Genomic DNA, 20,388 nt, shown 5'->3' on the forward strand with positions numbered 1-20,388 from the left:
CTTGGAGCACTTCTAAGACGTAGCCTTGGAGTAAACTGGGCTGTGCGGAGATCTACATGCTGCTACCATATTGTTACCCACTTGTAAATTTGATTTACTGAGCTGTGCTTTGGTGCTGTATGGTTATCTAACACTGAGGGTTATTTTAAAAGTGACCCAGTGAAAATCTGGTGGACAGCAGTTACTGAGGGTAGAGTTCTACCGAGTCCACAGTTTCCTCTCTGGGACCCATGGGAGAAATTTTATATGTGTATCAAACTCTAGAGGCTGTGTTTTTGATATTTGTATCTCCTTCATTTTTTGGATACTGTGAATCAAGCATCTAATTATATTTGTTTCTTTGAATCGATGTCTAGGAAACTCAGAATCTGATTTATATAGTTCCCTTCCAACTGATGTCAAGTTGTGTCTGATGGCAAACTTTGGGTCCTGTCTTCACCTTTCAGCTTTATCTCATTTTTTCGTGCCATTACCTTCTGTTTGCCCTGATTTACCCGGTTAATTATGTTACTTTTGCTATTTTGTGCGTGTGTGTGTTTGGGACCCACCTCAAATCATTTTCTTCCTTTCTTTTCCCAGGTGGGAAATTATTAGGTATTTTAGGGAATGAGAGAGTGCTGTGTCTTCTTGGAAGTTGCCGGCTTACAGTGGCTTTTGAGTTCTGATGCGCTAGCAGCATGTTATTTTAATGTAGCTGCTTGAATGTGTGCTGTTGAAGTCCGTCGGGGCAAAGTGTATGTCTAAATTTAGTACGATGAGGACTGAGTCAAAAGCAGCTGGTGAGCAGACCCTAGTTAAACTTTCTAGGCCTTTCAAGTGTGAAAATTAAAGTCCTTTAGAAACCAATCTATGAAAGAAAGATTCATAACAATTAACATAAGTCCTGAATCATTTAATTTTACTGGGGAAAAAAAGCCATTAAAAAATAAATTCCTGGGCTTAAAGGTACATTGAATGGAGCGGAAATTCTTTTTCTGTCTCCACAAGAGTGGTAGAGCACTTTCCTCTAAACTCCATTGAAAACTGGGCCTCAGAGCCTTGATTATGCTTCATAACTTTAGTTGAAAAGCAGGAAATGAAATCAAGGTTATTGAAGTAAAAGTTCTTATGGGTCTCCCGCTAAACAAGTATAAAGAATTAGTGCAGGGCTTTCCTGGTGGCGCAGTGGTTGAGAATCTGCCTGCCAATGCAGGGGAAACGGGTTCGAGCCCTGGTCCGGGAAGATCCCATATGCCGCGGAGCAACTGAGCCCGTGAGCCACAATTACTGAGCCTGCGCATCTGGAGCCTGTGCTCCGCAACAAGAGAGGCCGCGATAATGAGAGGCCCGCGCACCGTGATGAAGAGTGGCCCCCACTTGCCGCAACTAGAGAAAGCCCTCGCACAGAAACGAAGACCCAACACAGCCATAAATAATAAATAAATAAATTAAAAAAAAAAAAAAGAATTAGTGCAGGAAGAATAGCTATTTTTCGAGTTTATGAGAAGGAAAGATTTGGAGTGACTTTTCTGGATCAGTTCAGGGCCTTGGCTATTCCCCGTTAATAACAGCCCGTAGTAATGGCCTCTGGTTAATTGCTTTGATGGGCCAGGAGCTGTGCTGTGTATTTCACAATCAAGGTCTCTATTCCTCCCGACCGTCGTGTAACGTAGGCGTCCTTCGTCCCGTTTTTAGAGGGAGAGGGAACTAGGAGGCTCACAGGTTCTTGTCTGGGGCCACACGTACACTTGGTGACGAGGCTGTAAGCTGATTCCGGAATGTGTGGACCACAGTGGTGAAAGGAGTTTTCTCCAATGCTTAGGTGGTGGTCTCTCTGTGCCAGGGAGGGTTCTCTGTCCTTTCTGTGCGTGTGCATGGTGGGGTCCACCCCTGATGTTGTTGTGAGGGTTCCGTCATTACCTGTCCCCTTTGTGCAGACGTGGAACTGCAGGCTTGGGGAAGCCTGGCCCAAGGATGCGTGCAGCCGGCCGGGGGTGGGTTGTCACAGCCCTTCTGGCCCCAGCTACCCCACTCCAGTTGCCAGGCCAACTGCATCCTGGATAGAATAACAGGACATGTCCGTATCACAACCAGAAGAGCTGCTAAGGCCGAGCTGCGTCTCGGTTCTCACGTTCATTATGGGACCCGAGGGGTGTGCCTGGAAGAAATGCCTCTGGCAGCAAGGCGTGGGGTCAGTGGGGCGCTTGCAGACAGGGTGAGAAGGGCAGGTGACTTGGAGATGCTACCAGCGATACAGTTCTCAGGGTCGAACGCATGGGTTCTCGCAAAGGCGCGAGGCTGGGGAACGTGAAACCAGCTAGGAGAGCTTGTTAACAGCCGGGGCAAAAGATTGGGGCCCGGGGGTGAGGCATGGCAGGGCCAGACAGAGTCTGTGGTGTGCTGAGGCAGCTGTAGACAGACTGGAGACATGTTTGTTAGCTGAACTGCCTGAGCTTGCTGGTGATGGAGAAACCCTCAGTTTCAGCCTCAGGTGTGGCCACCTGAAACGTCTCCAGACATCTCTTGGGGACCGCAGTCACCCCCAGCTGGGAGCCACTGGTCTAAAGACTTGGGGGCAGGACTGACCCTCAGTGCAAACTGAAACAGAATTCCTAGTGACCCACCACCTCCCAGTCGTTAATTTGACAAATAAAAAAATTTTTTTCCCACTTTTGGAAAAGGCTGGGGTTTAAGTCATTTTGAGGGCATCTTGTTTCCAAAGGGGGAAGGATCAGAGAGTTGCATAATTTTGGTCTCTGCCTTATGAGTGTTCTTGAGCTTCTTTCAGTATAGTGAAACTCTAGTGTATTTGTGTGAGAGTGTTGGGTGTTTTGGTTTTAGTTTAAAATTTTTATTTTTACTTAGGACATCTTTCTGATGTCCTTAAATAGGGAGGTGACACTTGAAGAAGCACTTTGGTTTGTGAATAGGAAGATGTGTTTGTGTGCCTGTTTGTGTGTGTGTGTGCACGTGTGTTTTAATACTCTGTTCTTGAATTAGCTGGTCATTGCCATTGGTGTCCTAGATTTTGAGGTATTTAGGTAAGCACAGAATTGAATTTGTTTTCCCAAAGGGATTTGCTTGCTGTGTTGCTAAATGAAATTGAGGACGGTACACTTGACCTTTCCAGGTGAGGGGTGGGAGAGTAGGATGTGTTTGCAAATCATAGAAACTGAAACATGAACACCGGGACCATATGGCGTTCAGAAACTTCTATGATAATTTCAGTGACTAAATAACGTGCTTGACAATTACATTTAAAAGTACACTTAGTGCTCATTGCAAAATGTGGAGAGAGTGCTTTGGGAGTTGAGGAAGAGATTAATTGGCATTCTCTTCTACCCCATGGTACCCTCATTGTGTCATCTATAGACCAGAAACTGATGTGTCACCTGAAGATTATATCGATAGTTTGGTGTTATATCTGTGGGGAGCGATTCAGATTGCTGTTGGTTGACAATTTGCTGAATAAGAAAGATCATGCTTTCCTAATACTTTATTTATTTTTTAATAAATTTATTTATTTTTGGCTGCGTTGGGTCTTCTTTGCTGCGCGCGGGCTTTCTCTAGTTGCGGCGAGTGGGGGCTACTGTTCGTTGCGGTGTGTGGGCTTCTCATTGCAGTGGCTTCTCTCGCTGAGGACGGAGCACGGGCTCTAGAGCTCAGGCTTAAGTAGTTGTGGCTCACGGGCTCTAGAGCGCAGGCTCAGTAGTTGTGGCGCACGGGCTTAGTTGCTCCGTGGCATATGGCATCTTCCTGGACCAGGGCTCGAATCCGTGTCCCCTGCATTGGCAGGCGGATTCTTAACCGCTGAGCCACCAGGGAAGTCCCTATCCTAATACTTTAATGTATCATCTTTAAATGTTGTGATTCTTTTTCTCTCACTAAATAAAATTTCATGCCACTGAATAAAATTTAACGCTTACAAACAAATATTGTGCGACTGATAGCTTATTAAAGTTTTTCGTGTTTTTGTTTCCGTTGATATTAGCTCTGGATGGATTATATAGTTGTAAGCCCAATTGGGTCATGTTATGTTACCTCTCTCATACCAGATTTTCATGTGACAAGTCCTGTCTTGGTCTTTGTATATGGGATTTATTTGGCATATCATGGTGTGAGTTGGGAAAGTGCTTTGCATTCGTCACGTGTGACATGTATATGGTTGAATCTGCTGTCGTGGGGTGATGGGTAAATGATACACATGTCTATATATATGTGCTCATATACATCAATGCATGCTCACAATACTGATTTTGCCAATTCTACAAGCGTTAAATACTTGTTATTAGTGTCATAATGCTTTAAAGAAGAAATCAAGTTTATATGTGTCTTGGTTAGTGTCTCTGTTTCTCCTCATTTGAATAACTCATACTTTTACACTGAACTTGTAAAACCTGCAAGCATAATAAAATGTCATTTTGCAGGAACGAATGGATATTAAATGACTTACCTGAAGAGTATATGAAGAAAATATGTTTCCCCATTGATTCTTAAATTAAAAATGAATGATGTTTCCTGACTATTTATTTCCCTGTACCTACAGTGCTACGTTTGTTTTTCTTCAGAGATTAAAAAAGAAGAGTGACTTTCTTTTGGTTGGGATCCTGCTGTTTGTTTTGAATGCACAGCTAGGGCATGCCGGCTGTATTCTGTACTCAGCCATAATAAAGTGGTTCTCAGTGATTCTGATGAAACAAGAGGCTGGTTGGCTTTGTGGCAGGTGCATAGGACTTGTGCAGTTTGGTTTTGTTCTCTTTTCTGTCTTGGTTGTTGCTAATAGATAGATGACAGTTTACGATATTTGTGACATTTGTTGAATGAGTAAGCGAATGAATGAATGCACAGAGAAGGCCTTGCGTGCTGTTCTAGTTTCTCTCCCCTGGAGCGTCCACTATGCAGAAGCAGTGTTTCTTGCCAAAGCATATGTAGAGAGCCGTGTTCTACACCCAAGTGTGATGGGGTGAGGGCTCCCTGACTGCCGTCATGAGGTGGCATTCAAAGAAGTTGCCATTAGCAACCTACCAGTTGTCCCTTGTGTTTTATTATTTTTTATGTTTCGCTGCTATTTTCTGCTATGATGTTGTGAGTACGGTACAAATTTCTGTTTTGTGAGGGACCTTCCTATCTCACCTCAGATGAAAGAGGGCCCTCGGTTGCCCTGTTTACACACTGGGTGTAATAAAATCCAGTCTTAGGTGCAGAGGGATGCTTCTGCTTGTGTGATATCATTCTAAAAGGTCCTCAAGTTCTTAACGAGGAAGGAGGCCCTAAGGAATTAAATCACAGAACCTTATATTGGAAATAGTAACGGCGGGGATTTAGAAATTGCTCTCAATTTTTTCTTCTGAACTCGTGTTTAATATCATCTCAGGGTGGGTGCTAACGGCACTGATCTTCCATTGCTGTCTTTTTTTCCTCTTTAGATTTGTGCTGTCACATATGGTAGCCACTGGCCACGTGTGGCTCTTTAAATTAAATGAATTAAAATTAAATTCAATTTAAAAGTCAGGCCCTCAGTTGTACTGGCCACATTTCAAGTGCTCAGTAGTCACATGTGGCTAAATGAATACCTTACTAGATAACGAAGGTACAGTGCAGAAAGCTTTATCAGATGAGAGATGGTTAGTTAGCTTTTTGCCTAACAGGTATTCCAGGAAAGAGAGGGAGGGGAAAATACCTCAAGTCTGAAGAAGAGAGAAATTTCAAACCAAGTGACTAGAACAGTGAATAAAAATTCAGCACATCAAAAAAATTACTACATGAAGGCTCATCATCATGTCATTTTAGAAAATCAGGGATAAAGGCAGTATCTAAGCACTTTCTAGATTTAAAAAAAAGTCATAGGAAGGATTTTGAATCAGAATGACATCATGTTTCTTAAATTAGAAAACAGACTGAGCTTAGAATTCTATGAAAATTTATTTTCACTCAGAATTTTGAAGTCATTCCCTCACTGGTTGTTAATTAAGAGTAGCATAAAGTTGTTTGTCCATGTTCAGGATATCAGTATAATTTAGATTTCATACATCACTTCTCAGGAAGCTACTAGAGAATGTGTCCCATCAGAATGAGAGAGTAAACCAAGAAAGGGGAAGATTTGGGGTCCTGGAAACAGAAAGAGGCAGAAGGAATTCTCAGGATGCTGGTGTGATCTCGGGGCATCTGCTCTGAGCCGACCCACCTCTGACGAGTACAGACTGGAGCAGAGACCAGAGGAAGGTCTGGTGTGTATATATTTGGGGAGAGGGGGTGGGGGTGAGGGCAGGATAGACATGGAACTGTGACAGATTATCCGAGTTAAAAATTGAAAGGTTGTGGAGGGTGTTGGAGGAATTATCAAAGAAAATAAAAACAGAGGCAACCAATAATCCCAGGAAAATTTAAGAGTTGCATAAGAAAGGAATCATAATCACACTATACTGCTTGCTCAGCGGTACCGATTCCATTGTCAAAATAATACGTGTGCAGTCTAGATTTAACCCCCCAAATGTTATACTGTTGGGGAAACATGGGAGGGTAAGTCCAGGATTGGTGATGGGAATTTTAAAAACCAAAAATCCTCTTCCATGTGTGAGAAAATCAAGTTAAGTGGTATCTGACGTTGATAGGATATATTATAAGCAGCTTACTTAGAAACATGGAAGTCCATACTAGGGAGCACTGCCAATAACAGAAACAGTTGTAAGGTTTGAAAGTGGTTGCTCTGTGAAGTAGAATTGAGGATAGATGGTGCTGGAAAGCTTGCCGTGAAAAAGGAGGAGTGTTTTGCCTCCCCTGTGTGCGTGTACTACTTTGAAAAGAATAAAAGTGGTTTGGAAAATGAAAGTACACAGTATATATACCTTGGGCAGAATTATAGAAGTCTTAGTATGGTTCAGATTTGGGGTTCTCCACCTTGGTGATATTGACATTTGATCCAAATAATTCTTTGTGGAGGGGGCTCTATGCAGTGTGCTGTGGGATGTTTCGCAGCCTCCCTGGCCTCACCAGATGCCAGTAGCATTCTTCCCCGGAGTCCTGGCAACTAAAAATGTTTCCACACGTTGCCCCGTGTCCCAGGGTTGGGGCCGGGGGTGGGGCGAAATCAGCGCCATTGGAGAAGCACCGATTTAAAGGATTTAAAATCTGGTATGGAATGAATCATCTCAATATATAAAAACGCTGGTCAGCACAGTATGGGCAATGCAGGAAACAGCAGCCTCATCACGCAGAGCTTGAACCCCACATGGAGCAAATGAAGTGGTTTGGAATTCTCTGGCACCGTGAACCGCCGCCGCCCACCCCTGCCTTTGGGACCAGAATGTGTCTTAGCCCCTGGCTCTTGGCCCGGTTAATTCAGGGCTCACTAAAAAAAGAAAAGGACTCAGGAGGAAACCGCGGCTCCTCTGTCATGCACCGTGGCTTCGGAAAACATATTTTAGATTTTTCACATTATTTTCAGGGTGATACAACTGAATTTCTCCAGAGTGGAAATGTTAATCATTATGGCAACTTCGGGGAAAAAAATGCGCGCTTTGGATATATTTCTCTGCTCAGTTGGCTGCAGGACGAGATACATTCCTCCTACCTCCACTCCCTCCCTCCCTCCCTCCCCCCTCCCTCCCCCCCTCCCCCAACAATTCTTTTGCAAGTTCTTGGTTCAGTTCCTTGCAAGGTGTTTTCCCTTAGAATTTACAAAGGAAGTCAACAGGAAAACGGTTCCTCAGATTTTTTTTTTGATGTGGATGAAACCTCATAAATAATTTAATACCCTCATTTCACAGCTGAACAGTCTCTGGTTCAGAGAGAGTTTCTTAATTAGGAGCAAAGTGAGGCCTGTAACTCTGCTCTTTTTTTTTTTTTTTTTTAACGTTTTCATTTAAACAAATAAAATGCATGTGCACAGTAATGCTGTGGAAGGGAGACAGAACAGGGCAGTGAAAGGGATCAGGCCTCTGGCGTGTTTTGTCAGCACCTCCATACAGTTCAGCGTTCTGAGCATGATCTGCCAGAAGCGTGTGCCCTTCCTTGTCAGCTTAGACAAAATGAAGGAAAAAAAAAAAGAAGCCAGAAGCTCACGAGGGGCTCCTGAACTCCAATTCCTGATGGTCCAGACAGAGCCCCTTTGGGGGGTAGGGGGTCTAGGATGACTCAGGAGCAAGTCAGGAAGGGAAGGCTCTGGTCCCCCCGTCTCCCAGCTCTTGTTGGGGCAGTCCTGGAGCCAGCATGCAAAACCACTGCAGCTGTCCTCACACTGGTGGCCCAAAGAGTGACGTTGGTCCGTACCGTTCGGGCGACGCCTTCCTCCCTCTGCTGGATTGAGGCAGCCGCGTTCTCTCCACCGACTGGCCCTCCGGTACTCTGCTTGCTGTCAGCATCCTCATTCCTGAGTACCATGATAGCGAGAGCATCCCCCGATATTTTGGGAAACTTCCGTGCCTTCCTCTTGCTCCCATTCGTTGCTTCCAGTACCGCTCAAGCAGTAGCCCCTTCCTCTTCTACCTTGCCTGACTTCTTGCGCCAACAAGTGCCACCTCCTCCATGAAGCCTCTCTAGATTTCTTCCATGCGGAGAAGACGGCGTGCATGAGTCCTGGTCATCCTGTCAGCCGCGGTCCTCCTTGTCCTCCATCTCAGTAGCAGTTGTTTGCTGGTCTTTGCCTGATTTTTGAGAGACGGCTGTCACTAGAAGCCAAGAACGCCACACATTTTGGATTTCCTCCTACCTTGCTGTACTCTCCTCTGTCTCATTGGCCAGGTCCTTCATCTCAGGGTTCAGTGGTCAGTATATATAATATATGTAATATATATATAATGGACTATATTATATATATAATGGATTATATAATGTATAGTTGATTATATACTATATATGTAGTCAATTATATATATCACATATATAATTGACTATATATATTACATATATAGTCAATTATATATATTATATATATAGTCGATTATATATGTATAATCTATTCTTTTTCAGATTCTTTTCCATTATAGGTTATTACAAGATACTGAATATAGTTCCCTGTGCTATACAGTAGGTCCTTGTTCTTTATTTCATATATAGTAGTGTGTATCTGTTAATCCCAAACTCCTAATTTATCCCTCCCCCCTTCTCCCTTGGGTAACCGTAAGTTTATTTTCTATGTCTGCGAGTCTGTCTCTGTTTTGTAAATAAGCTCATTTATATCATTTATTTACTTTTTATTTATTTATTTTTATTTATTTATTTATTTTTGCTGTGCTGCACGGCTTGTGGGATCTTAGTTCCCTGACCAGGGATTGAACCCAGGCCCTCGGCAGTGAAAGCTCGGGGTCCTAACCAATGGACTGCCAGGGAATTCCCTGTATCAGTTTTTTAGACGCCACATGTAAGTGATATCGTATGATATCACTTGTTTTTCTCGGTCTGACCTAACTTCACTTAGCATGACCATCTTGAGACCAGTGGTTCTCAACGGGGCGAGTATGCCCTCCAGGGGACGTGGGCAGTGTGGGTCAGTTTTGGTTGTCACCCCTTGGGAGGATGGGGGATTCCTATCGGTGTCTAGTGGGAAGAGCCTGGAATGCTGTTCAGTATCCTGCAGCGTAGAGGATAGCCCCACTGCAGACACAACGGTCTGATCTAAATGCCAGCAGTGCCGAGGATGAGAAATCCTGCATCAGATGCTTCCTTCCAGGCTCACAGCTTCAGAGGTCATGGTTACTGCCGGACTTAACTCTGTGACTGTGACCTGTCCCACTTGCTCAGACCTGTGTGTTTAACTACCTAGTTAACAGCCTGCTTGCAGAGCCAGTGGGCGTTTCAAAGTTCACACCTTAAAAGACTCTTGATTTCTCTTCCGCTCAGCCTTCGTGCATCCCGGGCAATGGCCCCACCGTCCAAATTTTGCTCAAGCTCTGAACCTAGAAGTCGTCCTTGCTTCTTCCGTCCCCTCCCCAGCACGCCTCTGCCCTACCGGTGTGTCCTCCGCATCGCACCCCCAGGACACCTCAGACTCTGTGCGTCCCTCTCCATCTCGTCTCTCATCTTCCCCACCTGCACTGTGTGAGCCACTGTGTTCCTCTGCTGAGCAAGAGCTGCTTCGGGTTTTGTTCTAAGAACGATGGGAGCCCCTGAAGGGTGTCGAAGTAGAAAGATGGTCACATTTTCTTTTGTCGTTCAGTCTGGTGCTGGGTGAAGAGAGGTCAAGAAGAAAGGATCAGAGTCCTTTGCAAGGGCTGCAGAGTCCTCTGTGATCCAGGAGGACTCACTTCTGCTGCCCAGTCCGCTGACCTTCCTCCCTGTCTCCCAGTCGCCAAGGTCGATCTCACCACGGGACGTTCGCACTTGCTGGCCACTCTCACTCCCATTCGAGGGCTCCCTCCTCGTAGAGCTCCATCCCAGCCCCCGGTGTAAACTCAGCTCCTTGTCCGCTGGTCCCTTGTCTCCCACTACCAGTTTGAGCGACATCACTTCTCTCCTGTTAAACGGTCTCGTTGTGAGTTTTCTGGCGAGTTTATCGTCACTGATCTCCCCTCACTGAGATCCCCCCAACCCCCCTTCTCACTGTCCGGCCGGGTAAGTGTCACATGACGGCAGACCTCAGGTGTCCCGGAAACCAGGGCCGCACTGAGCAGCGTTTCCGCTTTCCACAGGACTGGGCGTGTAGTTCTCAGTAAGCATGTGCTGAGTTGCGTTGAATCTAGAAATACCTGTGTTTTCACTTAGCGTCTTTTAGGATGCTAGAGAAAAATGAGAGATGGGTAGATGTTTCAGTGACTGGAATTCCCTGGGAACGTGATCACAGTCGGTTCTCAGATAGCGAGACTTCTGAACAGATTTGTGTGTGTGGACAGTCGCGTCGTGTGCTTTACCTAGAGACGTAAGCCTGCCGTTCACCTACGGTGGTGGTCCGCCATCTGACGCCGTTATTATTTCAGCTTCTTAAGACCTCCTATTTCAGAAGTCTGCCTGCTTCGGGAATGGTCGAGAATGTATTCGAGATGTCTTCGTTGATATGTTTTGCCTGACTTTGGGTATTTTTTTCATTGACAGGTAACTGAAGACAGAAAACAGGCCTAAAAATAAACCCTAGAAAGAAGAAGGGATTTGCCTGCATTTGGCTCTGAGTAAGTGGAATTGTAAAATGGATTTCTTTCTTATTCCATAATGAATATCCTGTCAACCCCTCCACGTTTTCTGGGCTTAAAAATTAACTATTACTGTATTGGCTGTACGCACCGGAAACAGTGATTTCCCAGGATTTCTTGTAGTAGGTGATCTGGTAACCAGAAAATGCTTTGTATCTGCGTCGGCACTTCATAGCAAGCTCCTGTGTTATTTAGCTTCTGGAAGTCAGGAACTTTAGGAGAGAGAAGTGGAGATGGTCGTTAAAGTGCGTGTGCTTTCGAGGCAAGCGTCGTTGCTGCTGGTTTTTCCCATGTGCGTTTCAGGTACTTATTTTTCCTCAGATGGCTGATTTATAATAAACAGAGTTTTTTGACTCTTTTGCCTTTCACAGGCTCCCTTTGTCTTGTATGTGCCTCTCAGAATGTGTTTGGAAAATGACAGGCATCCACTGCTTGTGGACCAACCAGAATTTTCCATAAAAGCCTTGTTTGGTACCATTGTGAGGCAACGTGGCCTGTGCTCTAGGCCCCTGGGGAGGCGTTTTCCTTCTGTCTGAGCCCCACGTGGACTGTTGTGAGGGGTAGAGAGAACCCAGACTCACCGAGAACAGGGCCGTCTGGGTTCTGGAGTTGCCATCTTGGCTGCTGTATTTCACCCAGTTTACAGCGAGGCCCGATTCTCACCCACATCAAGAACATCCTTTTCAGACCACCTTTTATGAAAGTCTCCTATTTCTGGGATGACCATCCTTTGAATCTGTTACTTCTGGAGCATTGTGGAGTATACAAGGATGTGTGAGGTGTGTCTTGTGTTTTGGGGTAAGGGATTACAGGTGCTGGAAAGCCGTGGTGTGGATGGGCTGTGCCGTGGGTGGTGCAGACATCTCCTGCTGTGGGAATTCCTAGGAAGGGTCTATCAGCCTGTGCTGGAGCAGCTGAGGAAGGCTGGACCTTTCTCTTGAAAGGGACACTTGGGTTGGGTTCGGTGCTGCATGGGATTTCAATACGTACTGAAGAAAGGCGTTCTAGACGGGGACTCTGTGGGCAAAGGGGAGGAGTCAGGAATAAGAAAGCTTTTATTTTTTTTAGGGAAAAGTGGATAGGCCAGCCTGGTGGAATGCAAGGGACTGGGGGGAGGGGCAGAAAAGGTATAAGGAAGAGGCAAGGACTCTGAACTCGACCCTGTCTGCACAGTGCCTAAAGGAGACTGATTCTGATTCTCTTAGCATTAGAGCTGCCATGTTTGTGCACCAAAGGTGACCTTTAGAACCAGCCCCTACGGGTGAAGAAGGATGAGTATATCATGGCAAAATACTTCTGTAACACTTACTGTGTGCCAGACACTGCCATAGTTTGGTTAACAACTTTATTGAGTCATAATTCACACAGCTGACAATTCACCCATCTGGAGTGCACATACAATTCAGTGGTTTTTAGTGTATTCACAGAGTTATGCAACCGTCACAGTTGATTTTAAAACATTTCATCACTCCCCAAAGAATCTCATACACGTTAGGAGTCACTCCCCATTCCCACCTCCCCCAGCCCCTGATCACCACCAGTCTACGGTCAGTGTCTGGGGATCTGCTCATTCTGGACATTTCATGTAAATGAAATAAATCATGTAATATGTGTGCTTTGTGACTGGTTTCTTTTTTACTTAGCATAATGTTTTCAAGTTTCTTTGTAGCATTCCTTTTGTTTGCCAAGTAACATTCTATTGTATGAATAGACCACATTTTGTTTATCTGTTCATGAATCAGACACCGTTATTTTTGAAGACTTCTATTTTGAAGTAACGTTGGACTCAAAAAGAGGCTGCAGAAATAGTACAGTGAAGTCTAGAGCACCTTCCTCCGCCTTCCCCGGCTGATAACATCTTACGTGAAGGTACTGCTTATGGAGAGTAGGAAACTGACATGGGCAGTGTTGACACAAATGCAGCCCTTATCTGGATTTTAGCAGTTCTTATGTGCGTGCGTGTGTGGGTGCATGCGGACAGTGTATGAAATACAATCACGTGTAGATTCGAGCAACCCCCATTGTAATCTGGTGCAGAACTCTTCCATCAGCACAAGGAAAGCTCCGTGTGCCCCGTCTGTATGGTCACCCTCTCCAGCTCCTGGCAACAACTGGCTTCTCCGTCTCTGTAATTTCATCCTTCAAGAATGTTCCATAAATGGACTCGTGCAACGTGCGGCCTTTTGAGACTGCCTTTAGTGACTTAGCCTCCAGCCCTTCAGATCCATCCCAGGTGTTGTGTATCATTACCAGCGCCTATGCCTAGTATTCCACAGTCTGGGTGCAGCAGTGTGTATTTATCCACTCATGTGTTGAAGGGCGTCTGGGATCTTCCTGGTTTGAGGCTACGACAAACAGAGCTGCTGTGAACACCCACGCACAGGTTTCGGTGTGAGCCAGATGCTGTTTTCAGGTCCCATTTATTCCTCATGCCGTCCGGCGAGGTCGGTGCCATTGTTGCCTCTATTGCCCAGAGAAGGATGCTATGGCACAGAGGAGCCCTGGGCCTCCCCAGGTCATGTGGGCAGTGCTGGAGCTGCCGAGTTCGGAAGATGCAGCGATGGCATTGGGCTTCCCCACCTTCAGGACGCTGCTCAGGAGAGAGTTCTGGCCCAGCTGATGCGGAGAGCAAGCCACCCCGCGTCCCCCGCCAAAGAGAAGAGTGCCAGCGTCAGGGCTGGGATCTGAGCCGTGCCGCTGGGGATGAATCCCTTTCGTGGACAGAAACAGACCCAGCTCGGAGGGAGCCAAGCCCGCTGTCCTGTTGAGCCGCATCCCCCTTTGGAGGCCTCTGTGTGTGATCGGGGAGGAGGGTCAGGCAGCTGGGAGCCCGGGGAAGCCCTGCAGGTGTTGTCAGCTTTTGGGGTGATGGAAGTCAAACCCGCGGTCCACGGGGCACGCATCCGTGTCATTGCTGCCGAGAGCCACCCGGCTGCGCTCCCAGAGCTGCTGCCCACGCGCGTCTCCGGGAGCTGCCTTCAGAGGGGCTGCTTGCTTCCACCTGGAGTTCAGTCATCCAGGCGGCGAGAGGCTGAGCGGTGTCCTCTGTCACTGTTGTGGTAGTGCAAGGACAGAGGCAGGAGAGCAGGAGAGCCGCCCTGCTTCCATCACCCGCGCCTCTGGCCCATGTGGGAGGCTGGTGGGATCCTCTGAGCCTCGGTCTTCTTTTCTGTGCAGCGAGGAGGTTAATCCTGCTTCGTAGTGTTTCGGTACAGCGTGTGCAGCAGTGTCTTGAGTGCATCGAGTCAGCGCACATGCCTGTTCTTCCTCCTGCTCTTTTCCCACTTTCCCTGCCTTAGTCACAGTCTGGAAGTGATGGAGAACCCCGGACTACACAGTGTTTGTTTTGGGGCTGCGTTCTGTGTGTGTGTGTGTGTGTGTGTGTGTGTGTGTGTGTGTGTGTGTGCGCGCGCGCACATGCGTGTTGCTTATTCTAAGCCTTCTGCTTTCTCATTGTTCTCTGCTGTTCTTTTTTTTTTTTTTGGTAGGGGATTCCTAGTAACTGGGATGGTTGGCCAGTTCTCACCAATTCCTTTCTATTCATAAAATCCAAGAAGGGCTCAAATGAGCCAGGTAGCTGTCATTAAAAGGAGCCCTGACTGAGAGAAGTGGTTCCCTGGAGCTCAGAGAGAGTTTCCCGTTAGAATTAATTAGAAGTGGGCACAGAAACAAGGACAAAACAGTGTCTTTTGTGGATCTCATCTGGGTGGACCGTTGTGTTAAAGACCAAACCGGTTGCCGGGGTTTTCATACTAAGTTGGTGCAGGTGGCAGCCCGGGGAGGGGTGGGGTTTGTTCAGCAGGCCTGGGCTGCCATGGGCTAGAGTGGGGTGTTGCTCATTTGTCTTATCGAAAGCCATAAAGCGTCCCGGGTGCCCTCGGAACCATCGCCTGTTGATTTAAAGACATGAATTCCATGTGGTGGAACAATTGCATTTTCTGTGGTCTCCAGCTGATGAAACGTGCTTGATGAGGTGCTGTTGATAGTGTGATTCAGCCCTTCCTTCCTCCCTTCCGACCTTCGGTTCAGATTTATTCAGTGTACTGTTCTTTCAAACGACGTTTGTCTTCTTGAATGCCCAGAACACACAGGTCGAGCCCCACAGACACTCCCTCCCTCCATGTCATCAGGAAAACTGCTTTCCCCCGAGAAGCTGCTCCTTTCCTCTCGAACCCACGCAGGCTGGGCAAGGGCCGTCGGGAGCAGCCATGTCCCAACTGAGGGATTGAAAGTCTGGTGAACTTCTTCACGATGGAATCTGATGCAGATAGACATTACGTTCTGATTAATTAAATTCAAGAATAAGCTCTTGAAATTGGCTGTCAATTCTGGTTGTAAACTGGCCCGAAAATGGTGAGACGTTTCTTTCGTTTCTGACATCTGTTGCTACTTCTGGCTCTTGTACCAAATCAAAGTATGTTGTTTTTCTTAGTGTTTCCTTTTGGCTTTCCTTGTAAACATGGGTGGTTCCCAGAGATCTCTTTCTTGGTTATGGACAGTGGCTCTCAAGTGGGGGCAGTTTTTTACCCCCAGGGGACACTTGGCAAAGTCTAGAGACATATTTGATGGTCACGTTTGATTGATTTGATTGGGGGTGTGTGTGATACTGGTGTCAGTGGGTGCTGCCAAACATCCCACAATGGACGGGACAGTCTGCCGCACCCCGCCACACACCAGAGGATTATCTGGCCCCAGATGTCAGTAGTACGAGCTTGGCTGCTCTGGGGTTTGGCCCAAAACTTGGCACGTGTTGAACATCGCCCTCTGTCTTCTTTCACAGTAGTTCAGCGCCTGTTGGCATTGACTCTGAAGCACCATGGTCAGGAGTTTTTGATCCTCCTACGATGTCACGAATACGCAGTATGACTATACTTTTAGAAAAGTATATGCTTGCATTTCTGTTCCTAAATTATGTTCTCCTTTGCAGGAAGAAATGCGTTTTTGACAGTGTGATCGTATGTATAAATTCATAGGCATCAATTCAGTTCAACTTCATTTAATTTATAGTCTGTTAAAGAGTTTGCATAATTTGGTTTTTTTTTTTATGGTCAGTGATAATTCTAAATCTTATTACTTAGAATAATTGCGGGGAATTTCCTGGCAGTCCAGTGGTTAGGACACTGCGCTTTCACTGCCCAGGGCCCAGGTTCGATCTCTGGTTGGGGAACGAAGATCCCACAAGGCATGCTGCACGGCCATCAGAAAAAAAAATTGTGGGATCCTCCAAGTTCCTACTTATTGATTGATTGATTGATTGGCTGTACGACGAGGCAGGCAGGATCTTAGTTCCCCGACCAGGGATCCAACCTGCGTTCCCTTCAGTGGAAGCTTGGAGTCTTAACCTCTGGACCACCAGGGAAGTCCCCAAGTTCCTACTTTTATAAGATACCTCTGTGCACAATTAGCAAATTTTTAAAGGAACCCCCGACATGAAAATAGTCCTCCGGAAGACTGTAACTGAAAGATCATGCCTTTACTTAATACCTATTTAAGTCAGATTTACAAGGGATTATTTTTTATAGTGATAATATGCGTAACATATAATTTACCATCCTAACCATTTTTTTCCCAATAGGTGACAGTTTTATTTCCCATCTTAACCATTTTTAAATGTACAGTTCAGTGTCGTTAAGTATGTTCACATTGTTGTGCAACCATCCACGTGCAGAACTTTTTTCATCTTCCCAAACTAACACTCTACACTCATTAAACAACTTTCTAGTCCCCTCTCCCGGCCCCTGGCACCCACTATTCTTCTTTATGTCTCTGAATTTGACTATTCTAAGGACCTCACATAAGTGGAATCATACAAGAGTTGTCCTTTCGTACCTGGTTAATTTCACCCAGTGAAATGTCTTCACAGTTCAGCGATGGTGTAGCATGTGTCAGAACCGTTTTCCTTTTTGTGGCTGAATAATGTTCCATTGTGTGTGTGCACCATAGTTTGTTTATCCTTTCCCCCATCGATGGATAGTTGAATGGTTTACAAAGAACTATTTTAAAGTTGGGTCCCTTTATGTCTGACTTGTGACCACTGTTTAGACATAGAAAGTGTTCCAGGTGGTGTGTGGGGAAATGACGAGGTACTCACATAGAACACTCCAGAATCTTCCTCATACTTTTCCTCAAGTGCCCTTAACACAATTCTCTGCTGATGTAGGAACTGTCTTCTGAGATGAGCTTATATGTTCATCCCACCTGCCTCGTTCCCGTCAGCTTCCGAAGGAGAGAGCAATAGAAGGAGTATTTTGATGGGTAGCAGAAGTGTTCAGAATGGCACCCTGTGCCAGCCCACGTCCCACCGTGCTCTCTTGCATTGAGGGCTCTTCCTCCTTAGCTTTTCACCAGAACCCCCTAATGGAGATGTGTGAATGTCCCCCGCTGCCCCTGAATATGTTTTCCTCTTTCCACCTCTTGTGCCTTTCCTTCTCTGCGAAAGTGTAAACTCTGGCTCTGGGTGTATAAACTTCTGAGACACTTTGCAATCAACATGATGAAGTCTTTATGTGAAAGAGTTCTTGATTATTCGGAAATGTGTCTGTAACTTAAGCATCATCTACTTAGCGCTCCTGTATTGGGATCTGATTTTGTCCTGACACGTTATTGCGGTACTTAATCCTAAAGCAACTGTTGTTTACTTGCAGGGGTGTCTTTTCAACTCTCATGAGCTTATAACTTTATTTACACAGAACAATTGAAATGAATTTCTTTGACATTTTGGTGCAAAGTAGGAAAACAGAATTCATGTTGTATCTGTTCTTTTGTTTCGCAGGTAAGGAGTGCCTTCTGAGTGCTGGGTGCTGAGAATGGAGCAGGATATTATTTTGCTAGGGGTGCCTGCCACACAAAGATTTGATCTGGTTTTTGGTCTGAGATGGAAATCGTAGGGTGCAGACTTGGAGGTTGATGTAAGCGCAATAGAAATAGTTGAAAATCTGTTACAAAATTTATATTATCTCTGGCAAGTTACCTTACTCAACAAAGTGCTCTCGTGGCATTTTTAAGTCTTTTAAAATACACAGACACCAGCTACCTTTTGTTTTTTCGAACTAAATAAGGCGCCGTTGTATGCTTTTTTTTTTTTTTTTTTTTTTTTGTAAACCTAAAGAAAAGCTTCATTTGAAAGGCAGATCCTCAGAGCAGAAGGATTTTCTGGTTTATTTTATGTTGCTGATTAATTTGAAGTATGATTCAAGTTTTAACTTATAGTTTCTTTATTAAATTAATTACATTATTGGGTACGCATTTAGTCTTTATTTTTATGTTGCTGATTAATTTTAAGTGTGATTCACATTTTTTTCTTTGTTAAATTAATTACATTATTGGTTACTTTCATTCTTTCATTTACAAACCTAATCGGAGGCACTCCATTTGACAGTGATAAAGGGCTGGGTATTTCCTGACCTTTAATATTTTTCCATCCACTTTTTTTTAAAGTTTTTTTACATTAAATGTAAAGCTTTTTACATTTTTTACAGTAAATACATTAAAAAATGTATTTATTTAATTTATTTATTTTTGGCTGCGTTGGGTCTTCATTGCTGCACACAGGCTTTCTCTAGTTGCGGAGAGGGGGGGCAACTCTTTGTTGCTGTGCGCGGGTTTCACATTGTGGTGGCTTCTCTTGTTGCAGAGCACGGGCTCCAGGCACGCGGGCTTCAGTAGTTGTGGCTCTCGGGCTCAGTAGTTGTGGCTCGTGGGCTCTAGAGTGCAGGCTCAGTAGTTGTGGCTCACGGGCTCTAGAGCGCAGGCTCAGTAGTTGTGGCGCACGGGCTTAGTTGCTCCTCCCGTGGGATGCATGTGGGACCTTCCCGGACCAGGGCTTGAACCCGTGTCCCCTGCCTTGGCAGGCGGATTCTTAACTGCTGCGCCACCAGGGAAGACCTCCATCCACTTTGAAGGCATTTTTCTATGTGACCACATAGTGTTTGGTTTACAAAACGTATGTTCCTCTAAAACACCAAATCTAAGCTGCAAATGTGTTTTCAGCTGAGTCTTGTCACAGTGTTTACTGACATAGAATGTTGTCACTTTGCGTGCTGTAGCTATTTGTCTTTGTCAGTGGATGTAGGTAGAATATTAATCTTGTATGAAATTCAGATAAGCAGGGGGCAGATGGATTTATGGCGCTCGAAACCTGTAAACTCTGCAGCTGCGGTGAGTTCTTGAGCTGTGAATAAAGAAATTCTGGACTGTGGCTAGCAAGGGCTGGCGTGACCTGATGTGCCACAAAATACGTCACCCTGTCAGGGATCTGCTTCTTGCGACGTGTCTTCTCTGGTTTGGTCCTGATGCTGTGATGCTGCAGCCGTGCACTCCCTTTGAGAGGAGAGTGAGATGCCTCCTTCGTGTAGCAGCCCGGGCATGGGCAGAGCTGCTCCGCATCCCCGGGAGGCTTTGGGGTCCCAGTGGCTAAAGCAGGTTCTCGGGTCCATTTAGTCTCTGGAGGTTGAGGAGTGTCCGCACCACAGGCTCTGTGTCAGCCAGGTAGGGTGCACGCGAGGCTCGGCGAGCGGGCGCCCCTCCCGGCGTCACAGGACTTCATCGACAGGACTGCAGCACCTGCAGGACGAACAGAGTGGGGTGTACCGGGCCGTGCAGGGATTTTGGAAATGGCAGCCGAATTACTGCATTTTGGAATCGCTTTTGGAATCCCAGAGTCACGGCTGGGACAGACTTCCTGCCCCGTGTGTCCACTGTCCCCCAGCAAGAAAGAATGTTCCTTGGAGAAAGTGCAGAAACGACTGTGAAAATGTTCCCTTCTGTTGATACTGCAGAAGTGATTATCAAAAGTGAGTGTCCCCTGCGCCACACACACACACACACACACACACACACACACACACTTCCCTAGAGTGGAAACATCCTCTGCTTGCTGACTGCATCCACTGTCTCAGAGAAGGAATGAGCTGTGTTAGTGCATTTGTGATTCATGGCCCAGGCTGGATGGCTTGTAGCCACTTCAGCCAGAGCCACTTTTTTCAGCAGCTTTATTGAGGTATGACTCACGTACCATCAAATTCACCCCCTTAAAGTGTATGATTTGATCGTGTTTAGGGTGTTCACAGAGCTGTACAGCCGTCACCACAATCTAATTTTAGAGTATTTTCAGTACCCCCAAAAGAAAGCCCATACCCCTTAGCAGTCACTCCGCATTTCTTCCTCACTCTCCCCAGCCCCTGGCAACTGCAGATCTGCTTTCTGTCCCTGTGGATTTGCCTATTCTGGACTTTTCGCATAAATGGAATCATATGATACATGGCCTTTTGTGACTTATCTCTTCCACTTT

At 45.9% G+C, this 20,388-nt stretch overlaps 2 protein-coding genes across 2 annotated transcripts in view; both read left to right on the forward strand.

Annotated features, from left to right (window-relative positions):
- Positions 1-20,388, forward strand: part of LOC309663397 (cyclin-Y-like protein 1) — a 596,208-nt gene that overhangs the window by 475,455 nt on the left and 100,365 nt on the right. The window lies entirely within an intron of this gene.
- LOC309663399 (cyclin-Y-like protein 1) overlaps positions 1-20,388 on the forward strand; it is a 409,321-nt gene that overhangs the window by 288,568 nt on the left and 100,365 nt on the right. The window lies entirely within an intron of this gene.

Source organism: Balaenoptera physalus (assembly GCF_965194825.1).
Source record: "Balaenoptera physalus genome assembly, chromosome: 6".
NCBI classification, from domain to species: domain Eukaryota; kingdom Metazoa; phylum Chordata; class Mammalia; order Artiodactyla; family Balaenopteridae; genus Balaenoptera; species Balaenoptera physalus.